This window comes from Podarcis bocagei, assembly GCF_964188305.1.
Source record: "Podarcis bocagei genome assembly, chromosome: 16".
NCBI classification, from domain to species: domain Eukaryota; kingdom Metazoa; phylum Chordata; class Lepidosauria; order Squamata; family Lacertidae; genus Podarcis; species Podarcis bocagei.
Genome location: NC_138142.1, coordinates 26,279,422 through 26,291,904, shown reverse-complemented (window position 1 = coordinate 26,291,904; position 12,483 = coordinate 26,279,422). Strand labels below are relative to the sequence as shown.

At 45.1% G+C, this 12,483-nt stretch overlaps 1 protein-coding gene across 4 annotated transcripts in view; it reads right to left on the bottom strand.

Moving 5' to 3' along the window:
• Positions 1-12,060, bottom strand: part of MEF2D (myocyte enhancer factor 2D) — a 143,143-nt gene extending 131,083 nt beyond the window's left edge. The window contains exons 1-2 of one of the 4 annotated variants that reach the window (XM_081175551.1): positions 11,965-12,060; positions 10,697-11,088 (exon numbers count right to left, since the gene is read on the bottom strand). The gene's annotated coding sequence lies outside the window, so the exon portion shown is untranslated. Of the gene's footprint in view, positions 1-10,696; positions 11,274-11,964 lie in introns of those variants that run through there. The other 3 variants (XM_081175553.1, XM_081175554.1, XM_081175555.1) reach the window with 3 other exon arrangements.
• Between the last annotated feature and the right edge of the window lie 423 nt (positions 12,061-12,483).

The following is a 12,483-nucleotide window of genomic DNA, read 5'->3' as shown; positions in this document are numbered from 1 at the left end:
ATGAACCTGGAAGTAGAACGAAAAGGGGCAAAAATGACCCTAAAAGAGTGTGAAAACGGCAAAAATACCACATAAACAGTGTCTAGCAATCCCACACAAGCCTTTGCAAATGCCATCCCAGGAGCCTTTGCACCGACCTTTGAGGCCTGTGGAGGGTTGGAGCTTGAGCAAGGAGAATTGGAGGGTGTTTGCAGGCTTTTTCAATGGTGTTCCAAAATATATGCAATGCATGGTTCCTTCGAATGTAACCCTGCATAGATGGGGAGTTGCCTGCACAATATTATATAGGCCTGCCGATGGCTACTGACCATGCTAGCTAAGCAGAACCTTGATGAAGAGACTGCTTGATCAGGTCTGTGGTGCATCTTCTAGATCAGCATGTTATCAGTGGCCAACCAGATACCTGTGGACAATTTGCAAGCGGGACATGTTAGCAACAGTGCTCTCCCCACCTGTGATCCCCAGCATCTGGCATTCAGAAGCATTGATGCCTCTGACTGTGGAGGGAAAGCATAGACATTGTTGCTAGTAGCCATTGATAGCCTACTCTGTCATTAATTTCTTCAGTTCTCCTTTAAAGCCATTCAAGTTGGTGGTCATCACTGCCTCCTGTGGGAGAGAGTTCCACAGTTTAACTATGCATGAAGAACTTTTATCTGTCCTGAATCGCCCAACATTCAACTTCATTGGACAGTCTCCACTGGGTTCTAGTGGAGAAAAACTTTCTCTCTCCACTTTCTCCATGCCACGCATAATTTTATTGTCGCCATTCTCAACCTCCAGGTTAAGATTGTTTCCTTCAGATGTTTTGGACTACAACTGGTGCTGGCTGGGGCTGATGGGTATTGGAGTCCAAAACATCTGGAGGGCACCAGGTTAGCAAAGGCTGTCTTATTAATATCAAACTTGGAACCATTTTATCATACTTGACTCTAGAGGGCTTACACATTTTAACAACAGATAAAGAACAGGAACTGATGTGGTGCTTTGATGATTGACATTGTCTATTTGTAATGAATTTAAAATGTTACAAAGCTGCAATTATGACTGAAACGAGGTGTGGTTTTATTTGGATTGCTGTATTCTGTTTTGAAATTGATTGGTTAAACAATAGACTGTTGTGATGACGCTTTGATCTGCATTGCTGTTCTTGTTCTTGCTTTCCTCGTCTTGTGAGCAACCATGGACACACTCGTGTAGAAAGATAGCATACAGATTAAAATAATGAGAACTTTAACAACAGTAGGATACCTGTGGCACCCGTCTGCTGACTTCCTGGAGATTTGGGCATAGATACTGGACTAGGAGGCCTGATCCAGCAGGGGTGCTCTTCTGTTACAAAGAAGGGGAAATCTAGCAGTACACACTAACCAAGTATTTCATTCACTTATTGATAATTGAATCAATAGGTTGTTTCATTTATTTAGATTCCAAGACCCACTTAATCGGAAAAAACAAACTTGATTTTATGTATTCCACAGTCTTTTTATATTAATATTTTAAAGACATTTTAATTGCTGATATTGGTTTTAATTGGCTGTGGGAACAGTGTTGAAAAGCAGTATATATATATAGAGAGAGAAGATCAGGACAGGCATTGATCAGGGTTGAGGTATCTAAAATCCAGGTCACAACCGTTGCAAAATAGTTTGAGCAGGTGGAAGTCCTACTCTATAAGAGGGTTTGGGGTGTCCCCAAGCCCAGCAACTCTCAATAGTGGTAGGCCCAAGCCTTCACTCAGTTTGTCCCACCCTTCAACTCACTGTCAAGGATGAGGAGGAGGGCAAATTAACTTCCCTTCCCCCTCCAAAAAATTGGTATGAACTGCTTGATATTCCAGCCGATGGGCTTCCTCACTGTGGTTTTGCAATCTTTTTAAAAACCTTTGAATCCTATTTCGCAATGTAAATCAAAACAGATCCTCACGCATACTTAAACTGTTGACAACACACAAAAATTAGTAATCCCAATTTTTTTTAAAAAAAAATATTGCAAAAGAAGACAAAAAGGGAACACTATGGTGGTTTTCAAATCCTCCCGATGTTTTATCAAAACACATCCCAAATTTGCTATTGCCGTGGCCAATTTCCCCCAGATTACTTGCAGATTTTCTCCTCCACCACAGATTTCTCAACAGTGTCATTGGCCAATAGCTGAACAGAACAGCCCTTTGCCAACCTGGTGCCCTCTAGACATTTTGGAATACAACTCCCATCACGCCTCACGAGCACAGAGCTGATGGAAGTTATCACCATTCTTTTTTAAAAGATGTATGCTGCTTTTCCACGTAAATGCGCTCAAAGCAGCTCACACAAAACAGAACAAAAAAGGCCACATCGACACATCATTACAGTAACAATCAAATATGAAATCATTTCAAAACACAAACCAGCAGGAGATGTCGCCCAAAACTTCTGGGGTGCAACGAGCTGGCATTGTAGAGGAGGGGAAGGAAGATCAAATAATGGTTTGCGCAAACCAATCGTTTATACTGCCAAATCTATGGTTTAAATTTTCAAACAGCGGCCAGCCAGTATCCTCTAACACCCATGCTTCTTAATTTCACTCATGCCTCCCTGGTGCACCAGTCCCGAGTGATGGAAACGGAATTATAACCAAGGTTTACGATTCCAGAAGTCAAAAATCAGAGTTAAGTTTCCTTAACCATAGCACGACCCCATGTCGGAATTGAGCCACTCTCCCCCAACATAACCTACCTCATAGGATAAAAATAAAATAAAATCCTTCCAGTAGCACTTTGGAGACCAACTAAGTTTGTTATTGGTATGAGCTTTTGGGTGCATGCACACTTCTTCAGATACCAAGTGTATCAGATACACTGCGATTAGGCTTGAAAGAAGCATCCTGTTGTAGCCAATGTAAGAGGTTGAGATGTCCGTTTGATTGCAGTGTGTATATGTGTGTGTGTAAGGCTTGTCTGAATTCTCCAGGTTTTCCAAGGCCCCTCCAGGTGGCAGGAGGAGAGCTTGAATCTCCAGGTGGGGAAGAGTGCCTTAAATTTTATTATGATGATTACTTATGATGGTGGTGGTGCCGATTAAGAAGACTGTGCATGCAGCTTACAAGCTTTAGCCTGGCAGGAGCCAGCTACAAATTACTGCATAGCCTCTCTGAAGTCCTCTGTCCTCCTTCACTCTCTCCTTTTAGATTAAATATTCCCTACCTAGGCTCCCTAAGCAGGTGAGAAGGAATGGTCCCCTCACTTCTGCTTTAGCTAAAGTTTCGATCTTAAATTCCAACCAGCAACATATTTGCTCACTTGTAATACTTTTTTATTCTAATGACAAGCCCTCAGTGACTGTAGTTAATGTTTAATGTGTCACACTTAATAACATCACCCCTAGATCTCAGGTTTGGGCCCTGAAATCTCAGGGTCTGAGCAGGTAACCCGTGTGTGTGTGTGTGTGTGTCAGAGAGAGAGAGAGAGAGAGAGAGAGATACCCACCACAATTTCTCCCATTTGCAAATGTGCCCATGGACCCAACTACTATTACAGTGGTACCTCTAGATACGAACGGATCCGTTCCGGAGCGCCGTTAGCATCTAGAGGTAAACGTAACTAGCGACAGCACGCCTGCGCACATCGCTTTCCGCTGCTTCTGCGCATGCGTGTGATGTCATTTTGAGCGTCTGCGCATGCTCCGTTACTTCCGGGTTGCTGCGGAGCGCAACTCGAACGCGCTCAACTTGAAGCGTATTCAACCCGAGGTATGACTGTACTAGATTGACCGTTCCTATGGAACCAAGACCCTCTTCTGTCTTGTTTGGATTCAGTCTCAGATCAGTTATCATTATCAGCTCCAGACAGCAGTTCAGAACCCAAAGACCGTCAACTATCATCTTAATATTATTATTTTTTTACAACAGGTTCTTTGATGCTGACGATAAAGTGGGGGGAGGAAGGAAACAGGAAGGGGAAAGAGCAATAAGCCCCACCGCACTGCGTTAAAGACAGGCAGGCAGTTGAACCAGCTGGTGGAAGGAAGGAAGAAAAGAGAGAGAGGGAGGGAGAGTGAGAGAAAATAAAACTTGAGAATGAAGGCAGAAAACAGAGTCACCTGCTAGAGACACATTGGGCAGCCAAACAAAAGACTCAAACACTCAGGAACCCCATTTTCCCTAAGATCATGTGTTAAAACCAAATCTGGGTGTTTTGTGGGTGACCCTTGAAAATGGCTATGAGTTTGGGAGCCCACACAGATGAGCAATTCAAGGTGTTGATTCTGGCATATGAAGCCCTGAATGACTTGAGACCCTCTCCAAACACTGTCCTGCCTCTAAGTGGAAACCAGCTAGTGAGGCTCTATTGGTAGCTGCACCATTAGCAAAGATCTGATTGTCCAGAAAAAACAGCACAGAGCCTTCTTGGGAGTGGCACCCCATACCCAGAGGACTCTCCGCTTTCATATTAGACAGGTACCCATGGCAGGCAGGTTCCAACACCAGGTAAAAATGCTGCTTTTTCATTCTGCCTCTGACCGGCAGGAAGGATTTATTTATTGTGCCACCAAATAAAGGAACTGAACAACAATATTTTCATAGGTGTAAAGTGTTTGCATTGCTGAGTAGTATTTGTGATGCAATGTAACCTGCCCCAACAGCATGTTGTGAAAGACAGGATATAAATTATCTTAGCAGATAAATAAAAGTACGCTCTCTTGGTAAAGTCCATCTCTATCAGGAACAGAGACCAGATGGACTAGTCCTAAGAGGAGCCCAACAAACCTTGTACAAGCAACACTGTCCGTCAAGACATCTAAAAACACGCCACCTTGATACAGCCTTTCCCAACCTGGTGCCCTGACCTCCAGATGTTTTGGACTACAGTTCCCCCAAGCCCCAGCCCCAGCCAGCAGTCATTTTGAACTACAATTCCCATCAGCCCCAGCTGGCACCACATTTGGGGAAGGCTGACTTAAGATGTTTCTAGGCCATGAAGAAACCTGAAATCTGAGAGCAAGTGTGGTATAGTGGTTCAAATGCTAGACAAGGACCTAGGAACCAGGGTTCAAATCCCCACTCAGCCATGAAGCTCACAGGGTGACATTGAGCTCAGTCACTATTTCTCACCCTGACCTACCTCACAAGGTTGTTGTGAGGATAAAATGAGGAGAGGAAGAACCATGTTGCCATCTTGAGCTCCTTGGAGGAAAAAGATATAAATGCAATAGTAATAATAAAGATAGGGACACGGGTGACGCTGTGGGTTAAACCACAGAAACTAGGACTTGCTGATCAGAAGGTCAGCGGTTCGAATCCCCGTGACGGCTTGAGCTCCCGTTGCTTGGTCCCTGCTGCTGCCAACCTAGCAGTTCGAAAGCACATCAAAGCGAGAAGGTACGGTAAATGGCGTTTCCGTGCACTGCTCTGGTTTGCCAGAAGCGGCTAATCATGCTGGCCACATGACCCAGAAGCTGTACACCGGCTCCCTCGGCCAATAAAGCGAGATGAGTGCCGCAACCCCAGAGTCGGTCACGACTGGACCTGATGGTCAGGGGTCCCTTTACCTTTAATAATGATGATGATGACGATGACAATAATAATAATACAAGTATCCCAATAGGATATTTTTATATCTAACCATCCAAACTTGGCGTATGAATTTTACATAATAACAGAGGCCAACATCCCTGCAGAGGGCACATCAAAGCAGAAATGGAGTGTGATACTGGGGTGAGGGTTGTGGAGCTCCCCTTTCTCACACCTGCATAGAGTTTGGATATGGAGAGAGGGACTCTTAACAGCAACCAAGACCGTGTACCTCTGCTTACAGAAGTGAGCCTATATTTACTTGAGTGAGGCTGGGGTGAACGTGTACACTGCTGGTTTATGCCACTGGCCACATCCCAGCCTGCAAAACGGCTCAACAACAACATTCATAAAAGTGACAAATTATAACAATAACCATAGAAACCAGCAAAAACAACAGGAGGCAATAAGAGTGCGCACAAACCGGTGAAAAGCAGCCAGCTTCATTACCACAGATTATCCCTCTGGAGCTGAACTCAGCCAGGCCTAGATTAAAGGGCAGGTGAGCCAGTTAACATCCTGGGGAAACAGGCTGACGGCTTCAAACCCCAGGCTCTCCATTCTGCCATCCCATCAACTGTTCAAACAGGCAGCACCAGCAACGGTTTATAAGACACAGATCGATTCAGATCCTGTTCTGCCCATTTATAATCTTCTGCAACAGGGTTGGCGATAAATCATACATGCAAATCATACACCTCAAAGTCTTGAAATGGGGGTATGCAAGGAATTAAAAAAAACACCAATTAGCCATTCAAATGTCAAACAAACAGATCAAGCACAGAAGACACAGGCCCTGAACTGGCATCTGTCTATTTATTTTATTCACATCATAAAATCTATATACTGCTTGAAACAAAAAACAAAAAACAAGACACCTCAAAGCAGTTTACAAAAGAATAAAACAATGAAATTATTAGTAAAAACAGCTATTTAAAACATTCAAAAATAATTAAACCGAATGATAAGCTAAAAACAGATTAAAGCACACATCCACATTCTTTATATCTGGGAAGGCTTGTCTAAACAACATTGTTTTTAGCAGGCCCTGAAAAGAGTAGAGTGAAGGTGCTTGCCTGATGTCAAAAGGCAGGGAGTTCCAAAGTGTGGGTGGTGGGCGTGAGGAAGGGTGTTTCATAAACAGGGCACCATCACCAAAAAGGCCCTCGCTGTAGACATTACATGCCTCATTTTGGAAGGCAGGGGCAGACAGAGATGGGCCTCTGTTGCAAAGACAGACAGACAGACAGACAGACAGACAGACAGAGAATAATCACCATACAAACACTGGATGTCAGAGGATGACTTCGGCCAGGTGAGAAAAATTTGCGTAAACGCACACTAGAGTCAGTCACAAGCAAACAAGTACCGTAATATAAGGGGGAAAGGGTCCAACCGAGTGACAAACACACTTGTACCACAGGGGAAACAGCTATGAAAACAAGAACAACAAAGTACATAAAAGGTAGTGTTGAAGTGTGTGTAATGTTTGTGCAAGAGCACAACTAAGATGGCAAACAGAAAGGGGGGGTGGGGAAGATACCACTGCCACAAGGAAAAAGGAGTATGTTTGGTGTGCAGATGAATATGGACTGGCTATAAGCCAGGTTGGGAGAAGTGACTTGTTTCCACTCCTTGGCTGGCAAGCCATCTAGACAATTGCTCATCCTTTTTATAAAAAAATCCAGTCTCCACCATCACCCGGCACATCACAAGGATTCTGCTTTCACTCCTGGCAAAATTCAAAATATCCGTCTTCCCTGCTGCCTGAAAAGGTACTAGTGCCCAGTGGACCAGCCCAGAAGTTACAGCCTTCCCTTCCCAAAAGGGTGCCGGAGAGACGCAAACACCGAAAAACATGTCAAGAACAATTTGACACTTAGCACAGCTGCTGCAGATGCCCCGCCGCCCTCTTCCGACAATCCTCTGAGAGCCACCATCATCTCTCCTCTTCTTCCCCCGTGGAGCCTGTCTGGGAAATGGCTGAAGAAGTCCACACAACCAGCTTTTTCTAGGATTTTAACCGGTTCCAAACAACCAGAGCTGGCAGCCTTCACAAAGTAGAAGGTCAGCAAAGCCCACAATTTCTGCTTTCAAGAGCATCTGCCTTTGCTAGTCCAATGTGCTTCACTTCTCCAGCTGTAAAAGCCAGACACACTGCCCTCTCCAAACACAGGCACCAGTGTAAGTATTGCTTACACACATATGCACACTAATATTTCACCAGTGCAGCCTTTGCAAGCTAATGTCCTCCACTCAGATGTTTTGGACTACATCTCCCATCAGCCCCAGCCAGCTGAGTGGAGGACACCAGCTTGCAATGGTTGCACTAAATGGCAGCAGCAGCAGAATCATCACCCATCAGAACAGAAACAAAGTAGGTCAGTGATGGGGGAACCTGATGTTGCTGGACTACAACTCCCATAATCCTTGCCTATTCGCAATTCTGGATTTGGGGAAGAGACAGTTTGCTAAATATAACTACCAGGCCCCATCCACATAGCATAGCCAAACAAAACTGCTATTAACACTGACACACATGGGAAATGTTTTAAAAACAACACATACTGGTGTGAGAATCTGGAAGGCTTCAGGTTACACACAGCTCTTCATTCTGTTCAGCAGAGAATTCTGTGTAATACAATGGCTTGCACAGCTGTGTTCCAAGAGAATCAGTCCCACTGGAAGATGGCACTTGGCCTAATTCGAGCTCCGAATTACTTCTGAGGCCAATGAGGTCATAAATAGTTTGTCATATAAATGTCTGTTTGGAGGTTTGGGGTAGCGTAGCAAATCTAATATTACTGCCATAAATCTCTCTCTCTTAAGCACTCAAAACTCTTTACATGCCCTGTGATGGTAATTCTTGCAACGAGGCTGGCAAGAAGGCCAGTATTATGAACTCAAGAATTGCGTTGCTGGGTCAAGTCAAGGTGGGTCCAACAAAGACTCCCAGGAAGGCCATATATAGGGCACAGCGGCAACAGCCCTTTCTTCAGAATCTAGCGGTCACAGGTACCCTGTCTCCAATTTTGGAGGCTCTATTTGGCTCACCATGGCTAGTAGCAATAATTATTTGCTTTGATCAAGACATATGGGGACAAGGTGTGTGTGTGCTGAGGACTTGGCAAAGGGTATCTGGGGAGGTCATGGCAGAGGTAATATCTGAACCTGAGACTTCTTCGCTCAAAGCTTGAACCACCAACAGCAAACATCCTAGGGACTTTGTGATGCTTTAAAATAAAGTGTCTCTGTGAATCTTAAGCCTCTAAGCCAGCCTTCACAAACCTGCCCCCTTCCAGATGTTTTAGACTACAAGTCCCATCAGCTCAGGCAGCACAACTGAGAGTTGTAGTCCAAAACTTCTGGAGGGTGCTAGGCTTGCGAAGGACACCTCGTAGGGGCATAAAGCAATTTCTCACAGTCCTACACACAACACACAGGACAACCCACAAATCCTGTGTAGCTGCTCTGTTGTTTTGTGCAGATGTTGATAAGGACAGTGAGCTGCCAATGACTATCCGCACATAGAGACACAGTTTCCGATTTGGGACAGCAACTGAGGACCAACATAAAAGGTCCTGAGAAGGGCTGTCCCACAGATGATAAAGCAGATTTCTTCGTTGTTGCTCTAGAACTGATGGATTCAAATGACAAGACAGGGTTTGGGTTTTTTACTAGACTTAGGAACAGCCTTCCTTGGAAGGTGGTGGACTCTCATCTCCATTAGTGGCTTTTAAGCAAACTTAGGCTGAAATACTTTATGTGCTTAATTCTGAGTAGTAAGTGCCATTGAACTCAATGGGGTTTATTTCTGGGTAGGCACATACGCCTGCACTGCTGGTCTCTCTGGGCCTCAGTCCTCCATTTGTCAAATGGGAACACTGTTGACTTGACAGGACGTCAAGATCTAGAGAGGCTAGCACATTTTAAAGAGCACCAGTTACATAAAATAATAGTTGGCTTTTTTGCTCCAAGATGCTCCCCTTTAACCCTCTCCCCCCCACACAAACCCTTTCACTTCCTGCAGAATTGCTTTCCACTAGTTCCTTCCACATCTCAAGAAACCATTCCTCCAGTTTCGCATGATTCTTTCCCTTATATTCTTCAACCAGACTGCATAATTTGTACCCATCGTATTTCCTTATTATCCTTCCTCTTTCCTTTCTAACCATTCACTCTTCCCAATTCAGTGGGACGGGGGGGGGGGTATTCTTCCCCTCCTCTCATAACATCAGAATTAAGGCACCCCAATATTTCTCCCTCAGTTCTCATCATTCTCTTAAAAAAACAACTCACACTTAGAATTATTCTTCCAATGCACTTTTCGCCCCAAACCTTTGACTACACACACCATAATGAAACCTGCATTTCAGGATAACCCCAAGATACATTATACTGGGACAATTTCCCTATCTATCTTCTATTTTAAAGTTCCCTGTATCTCTCCCTCCCACCTCTGAAGAGGCACCCAAGCACTATGCACCCCACTTTCCAATGCACCCCATTACCTGCACTTTCACCCACAGCTCTCCCTTTCACCTCATTCTATTCCTATTTTCCAGCAACATTAATTTCACACCCCAACTCTCCACATCCATCTCAAGTGCTTGCTCCCTTCTCTGCCTCTCTTTTTACACCCCACCACTCCCACCCAAACACACACGGATCAATTCTCTAGCTTTTCCCACTGGAAGCTGCCCATCTCCACTTTCTCCCTCATCTTCCCCTCCCCAACGGTGACCCCTAAAAACACTCACACACATATCTCCCCCCACTTAAGAAAGCAGCCACTTCTGCGCTGCCTCTCCTTGGTACATCTCCTCCCCGCTTCCTCGCTTTACAGTACTGTACCATTTTGCTGGTTTGTTTGTTTGCGGGGTGGGAGGGGGGGGGTGGAAACAGAAATGTCATGAGGAAATGAGCTTGGAAGAGTCCATGTCTTATTTTTCTGTTGAGCCTCCTGCCGTCTTCCTCTCCAAACAACCCCAGGCCCCGGGAAGGGGGGGGGGGATCTGGTCTCCCCCACCCAATTCAAGAAAGATCCTGCTTTGCACCCCGGAAAGAGGCGGGGGGTGGGGTTGCAGGACACAAGAACACCACCATCCCCAAGAAAACTGACACAACGCGTGTAAGTTTCACTTACCTTCTCCTCTCTCTGCCTTTGGCTCCTCGGAGCGCCTCCAAAGACAGCTGATCTCCCAAGAGCAGGCTGGCTGGCTCAAGGGCCTCTCTCGAACAACAACAACAAAAAGGCGGCGGGGAGTGCGGGGGGGGGGGAGAAAAACCAGGCAACCTCCCTCCCCCTAAAAGGAGGGCAAGCACATTCTCAGCATATAGCCCCGATGCCAATCTCAGTCCCCCTCAGCTTTAAAGTTCGTCCTCCTGGGAGCCGCCGCCGATTCTTTGCAATCCTGCGTCCTTGTTTGATTTTTTTTATTTTTCCTCCTCCTCTTCCTCTTTCTTTCTTCGCTCTGCCTCTCTCTCTCTCTCCTCTTCTCGCGCTTCTCTTCCTTCGCTTCCTTCCTAGCGACAATTCTTTTTTTAAAAAATAATAATAATAATAAATTAATAACAAGGCAACTACATTGCACAACCCGGGGGGGTGGAGGAGAGGCTACAACGTTGCCAGAGAGAGATTTTGTGTGTGTGTATGTGTGTGTGTGCAACCCAAGTATTGGAAAAGGAGGGGGGGCTAAGAGGAAGCAAAGCAGATGGCGACCGGGGTCCAATCAGAGGGCCCAGAGAAAGAAAGGGCGGGGCCAACCAGGCCCCAAAATTTTATATATATATATATATGAATACATACATACGCACATACACACACACCTCCTCCTCCTCCTCCTTGCAAACATGCAAGCTAGGTTGCAGTGCGGCCTCTGCCTGTATATCCTTCCGCCTGCGGGAAGTTGGTTCAGCTCGCCAAAGGAGCGCTTAAAGCGGCCCGCGCTCCGCCTTGCCCTCTTTTCCCTCTCCTCGCGAATTGCAACTGGATTTGGGCCCCCTCTGACGGCTTGGCAGAAATGGCAGCACTAGGATTTCCCTCTGCTCCTCCGCACACTTTTTCTTTTAAAAGTGTATTGCATTCTTTCATGCTACCTTTTTCTTCAAAAGGGCAGCGGACGTGGCTTTGCCGCCGCCCCCCCCCAACCTTTTACACCAGCCCTGCAATTCGGGTTAAAAGGTCTCTCCCTTTAAAAGATTTATAGCGTTTTAAAAGGTTTTACGAGCTATTTTTCAAAGGTTTATTTGCGTTTTAATGCTACCGCTTCATCAAAAGGGCGATGGGCCGGTTCTTTCCACACAACAGTCCTGCAAGGCAGGTCGAGCGGAGCGGCAGCTGCGTGGAGAATGCAATGCCTGCTAGCTCCAAGCTCTAACCACTGCACAACACTGTCTCTCGTGTGTGTTTACCTTTTCTTTCGTTTCTTTTTTCTTAATCAACCTTTTTTCCCTCCCAGCCTCCAAGAACAGCTGGACACATCAATATTCAGTGCGTTCATTCCTAAAGAAGCCATGAGGGAGAGAGAGAGAGAGAAAGAGAGAGAGAGAGCAGAATAAATAAGAGGGTGGTGACATTTAATTGATTGGCTGGTTAGATTAATCGCTTAAAACCGCATTTGGTCAAGACGATTCCAATACAACGACCGGCCTTATGGATTATTTTCACTCATCAAACTTGACATTTTGCTTAAAATGTGATAGAAATCAAGGTCACCTAATACATATATGCAAAGCTCTTTGAACCATAATTGGCTTTTTGTACATGAATACATTATAATATTGTATTTATATTTCATGCTTACATATATAGAAAACACATTCTATTCTTTTGCAGCTACTTTTTTGCATTTTTTTTTATAAAGAGAACTTTTCAATCAACTAAAAAGGTAGCCAAAATGTGGCAGCAGGTGTTTTTGGTGGGGGGGGGGG